This window comes from Dreissena polymorpha, chromosome 10 (genome assembly GCF_020536995.1).
Source record: "Dreissena polymorpha isolate Duluth1 chromosome 10, UMN_Dpol_1.0, whole genome shotgun sequence".
NCBI lineage: Eukaryota > Metazoa > Mollusca > Bivalvia > Myida > Dreissenidae > Dreissena > Dreissena polymorpha.
The window spans coordinates 67,418,866-67,424,548 of record NC_068364.1 but is presented as its reverse complement, the minus strand read 5'-3'; positions in this window follow the sequence as shown (position 1 = coordinate 67,424,548).

The window sequence follows — 5,683 nt, the reverse complement described above, 5'->3', positions numbered from 1 at the left end:
CCAGAGGAAAGTATCTGTCCTGTTGTGCATTCTCTCCAATCTCTCCAACTTAGCTCTGCTGTCGGCGATCGCTAAGTTGCCTCATTGACTCTGACAGAAGTCTCTGGCCTCGATCCATGAACAAACACATTGTCGGGGGGATAGACCTGTCAAATAGAATACTCATTATAATAAGGCATTAGATGGAAATCGTGTATTCGGGTATGTATAAATTACATGCTGTTTTACGAAGTGTGCAGCTGCGTGTTGTTATTGTTACGAAATGCAATAAGAGGGCGTGACAAAACTATTCGAATATTCAAATATTGGATTGAATAATCGCCATTCGAATGGTTGTGAAGCCATTTGATGATTTGAAAGTATCGTTCTTTAAAAGCCCAGGGCCCTCAATCTGTCAAATCCATGGCCGAAATTCGGCCGCATTCCCCCCCCCCCTGAAAAGTATACTTTTTTTCCCCTTTTTGGGGGAAAAATCCCCCCCCCCCCAAAAAAAAAAATAATTTTTTTTTATAGATAGATGTGTCTCATGATTATTATATCTCAATTCTATTTTAATTTAATCTTGTCAAACATACTAAATTATGAAAAAAGGAATGAATATAGTGCAAACATGTACAAATGTTATAATTAGAGAGTAAGTAAAAAATCCCCCCGAAAAGGGAAACGCCGCGAAAATTCCCCCTGCTATGGGTAGCGACCCGCTTCCCCTAAAATGGATTGAGGGCCCTGAAAGCCAATTATACTTCAATGAATGTATCCAGCCGTTATTTTCAAATACGTATCCAAATATCACCACATAAATAAACTTTTAAATAAGCAAACGTTTGTTTTACGATGATGTTTTTGATTTGAAATGATATAAAAAGAATCTTTTCACATAAATTGCAAAGAAAAATTGCATATCTATCGATGTTTAAGCTATATAAAGCAAATCATCAAACGTATTGTAACAATTATTTCAAGCAAACTAAAGCAGAAAAAAATGAAACAAAAACACGCAAATGTATATCATAGCACACGCACATTTATTGAGTGCCGAAAATACAATGCCTACATTTCTTTCGAATAATACAAAGTATATAAATAAAATTAATGTAAACTAGTAATTATAATAGTTTATCGTTACCAAACTCGCGATAGCACTTTTTACTCTCCCAATATCAGCTACGCGTTCAATTAGGAATGCTAGTAGGTAAATGGATACTTTATTTGTGCGTGATGTTACTATAAAAAGCGACCTTTTGGAAATATCTACCCGGCTCTTTATTATTTTAGCTTAAAGTATAAATTTAAGCTCAATTGGGTCGAATGTCTATTGCTCATTGAGACACTTCGACTCCGTTTCCTGGGAAAAACCAATATCTGATGTATTACAGGGAGATAGCAAGAAGCATAAGTATTGCGCATAAGGTATTGCCTTTTAATCAAATGAGCCTTGTAGCTGGACATAATGCATGTGCGTAAAGTGTCATCCCAGATTAGCCTGTGCAGTCCGCATAGGCTAATCAGGGACGACACTTTCCGCCTAAACTTGATTTTCGGTAAGGAGGAACTTCCTTGAAACTAAAAATACCATAAAAGCGGATTGTGTCGTCCCTGATTAGCCTGTGCGGATTGTACAGGCTAATCTGGGACGACACTTTACGCACGTGCATTATGCCCAGTTTTCTCAGAACACGACTCAAATATCCTCTTTTGCCAATAAAAGGACGATTTATATCGAATTAGAAAATGATACTTATCCCAACATAAACACGCATATAGTTCATGAGTCTGCGAATTAGTATTTAAGTTGTGTTTACTTGATGTTTAATGTTTAAACTCTATTACAAGAAATACTCTTATATGAGTATGCTGGTCATTTTGTTCCAATTTAGGTTTATTTAAGTACCACTTATTGATTTTACTATGGTACACACCATTTAATAAACATTATTCCACACGGCACTTCTTAATGGTTTAATATTTTAACAAATTCCAAAGAAATGCATAGCAAAAATTGCCGAACTCGTCGTTTAAGTCATATCATTATATAATATGCCATTAATGTTAATAACAGTCCTCGTTAACTTAATTAAAATTTAATTAAGCATACACGATATACGTCATGTGTAGCAAACACGTAAATAAAATGTAAATGTACGCTTACCTTTTTGTACAGATTTGCAACATTCACGAATTTAAGTGGGGTGTCCTTCGTGTCCCTAAGGTTGTACAGGTCACAGCAGGCACGGATTTACCGGGGGGCACGAGGGGCACGTGCCCCCCCCCCCCCAGCCGCTAAAGACTTCTTGGTTTCATGTTTGTGTTTTTTTTTGTGAAACACAGTTGGCCAGATGTTCCGATTTACCCGATATCTGACAGAGAACGTGTCCCTACCTACAGTGTCAGTCAGTACAGGCACCGTGTACTTAAACAACCGCCACTCGCCGCGGTGTTCATCTCACTGTGTTAGCTTACCAATATGAACCCCGCGATGGGTGTTCAGATCAAATATCGCGGGGGCCGTTTGCGATAAGGTGAACACCGCGAATCACCGCGGACCCATAATATCTACCGCGGTGTTCATCGTGTTCGCTAAAAATAAAACAATTGATAAATAAACGTATTGTATTGATCCCTTTTGATTTAAAAGTGGTAATAAATAATGTATTTCACACCCATGCACATGACAGTGTTTTCTGTCTTTTAAACGCCGCGTATTAAAGAAAACCGCGTTCGCACTTAGCTGTAGGATACCGCACCTGGAGGAGTGTTAACTGAGTGTTTGATTATTCAATGAACAGTTTGAAGCCATGGAGAACTCATAACTGATTGTAGTAATCGTATTATCCCGAGTCTCTGGATTACCCGATACATACGTGCCAAATGTCTCAATCTGTATCCATTACTCGATAATCCCATATATGCTCGATTTATATTTTTAAAACCACATTATGGATGGGTAATGTAGACGATAAGAGCCATAAACACAAATGTTTGAAATTTTCGAAAGTGTCAAATAAATTTCGGCATAATTATGATTCTATTTAAAGATACGATGAAATAACCTCCCAATCAGGACCGTTGTATTGCATCTTGCGTAAATCACCTGACACGGTTTGCACGCGTCGTGTAAAGCTATTTTAGGTTACAAATTCTACATGAAATAAATGAATTTCTTTGTCCAGATAAAAAACGCGCGAAAATTGGCGTGGGTGTATTTATTTGTAAAAAAAAAAATTCGTAGCGTGTACAGCATTGAGATAATTTAATTTCCATTAAAAGTTTCGTTGTGAATTTCAACTAAAGCACCGGGGTATCTCGCGAATTATTTGGCATTGACATTTCCTCTTAATAAAATATAATTTAAACACGCTGTATCGTTACCGTTACGCTGTATCAGTACCTTCATTATTGAAACAATTATTGTTTTGTATATTGACTGCACACAAGTGTCGTAACATACAGATGCAATACGTAAATTCAGACAGTACTTAAAGTCGGACACAAGAAAATAAATGATTTAATACTCTGTTGATTTATTTGAAACTCGGTATTTGTTGTTAAAAAGGGCAATTGCATTGATTAACACTATAAGAGTCAATAGTATTGATCATCTAAACGCTTTATTTACGTTTCCGACTTTACGTACTGTCCGAATTTAAGTACGCATACATGTGCACATACATGTAATATCTACATGTAGTATATGATTTTCTTGTGTACATTTACATTTGAAACGCGTGAATGACTCTCGCAGACAGGTGTTTACGGTGGCTGAACAGCATCGCGGTGATCATGGGTGTTCCCGTTAACGATAGCGTGCAATCGCGGCGATTCCGGGTGTTCGCCGAACACCGCGGTCAGTAGCGTGTCCGACCCCCGCGAAATGTCAACCATCGGGAAAAGTGAACACCGCGGACAGGCGTTTTTGTATAAGTACACGGTGCCTTTACTGTACCTAACAGTCAACTATCCACAGGGGGCACCTGTTGTACGTTTACACTCGATTATCACCGTCGCAAAAATCGCTTTAGTTCGATATGCTCTCTTTTCGGCAGATATTTTAAGCGTCTGGGTAACGTTTATTAAGCGCCTGTTATTTACACTAAATAAGCGCCTGGATGATCTCGAACATTGTTTTGACGGCAAGTATACCAATTAACACTGTTCTGTCAGATGTCATAACCGTGAGAACATTATATAAGTAGACGTTTCTTGCGGTATATAATACAGCGTGTCACGGCATTGTCTTCATAAAAAAGAAACGAAAGGCAACAACGCTGGATCGATTGTTTTTTCATTAAAAAAAACAACACAGAATCAAAGTTGTTAGTCTAAGGTAACAATTTATTAAAAAAAAAAAATAATTATTTTAACATGTTTATTGCGCTAAGTATATTCAGTATGTTAAATTGTTAACACTGAAATAAAACAGCAAAATTATTAAGTGTGAATTTACTAACTAATTTTTCTATACTGATAATATAATGAATAAAGCCCATACAATGATATATGCCTGCTCTGCTCTGTATACACCTTGTAGATATTAATTTCATTAAAATTATTGAACTTTGTTAAATGTTATGTGCACTTTTTTCAGCTTTTGCATTTTCAACTTATAACATTCACATTTTATCACGCTTTATATAAGCTCTGATAAACTATGGTAATTGAAATATTAATCAGACCTACAGTATTTTTTAATGATATGTATAACTGAATTTCGCATTTTTAACACTCACTCTTTTTTATTTTCAGAAGTCATCATGAAGATAACTGTAAGAGTTCACCTACCAACTCAAGTGTGGTTAAAGCTGTCAGCCCCCTAACAATTGGAGCCCCAGTGACAGATATAAGTGAGTTGGCAGAACTTTTCATTACTTACTGATGATTAGAGGACCTAGACAACAAAGTCTGGATTACTACATGGATGACCTTCACCTGGAACACTTCAGGCCGACATTGAGTGCTGGGGAATTTAGTGGGGTAATGATCCCCCCCCCCCTGCAACTTAAGATGCCGCATTAAAAGCATGCAATAGATAAATATTTCCAAACATTTGTACCATTTAAAAAAATGCAGCAACCTTTCCAATGACAAGCTGTGAATGCGAAAGGAGAATATCAACGTCAGGGAATGTCAAAACAAGTTGTCGTTCAACTATGGGGGAAGAAAGACTCACTGGTATGTGTCTTATGTCAGTGCACAGGGACATTGATGTATACCTAAGTAATATTGTCCAACAATTTTCAAGGAAGAATCCAAGAAAAATGAAACTGCCTTGTATTTTGGAGTCTGATTTGAACAATGAAGAAAAGGACTTGTGTAAAGTTAAAGAGACTGTTTAGTTTGTAAATGGTCCCTATTACAGTTTGAAAATTGTGAGTTTTTGTGTATTTGTTACTTGTTGAACAGTTGAAAGTGAATCACACTTTTAATAAATTAAACATATTTAAAACACAGCATTTTATTTCACTTCTTTATGTTGAATGCACCAATATTAAGTATGAACGTATTAATATATGACCATTCATTGAACTCAGACTTCATGCCGCACACCCACTCGCATTTTTTTTGTTAACAAACTTTGTGGCCCCCAGTTGAACCCTCTCTGGATCCGACCCTGTCACATGTTTTTGAGCCCGATCCGTTTTCGTCATACTTCAGAGACCAACAGCCATCACTGCAAAGGGCAGCG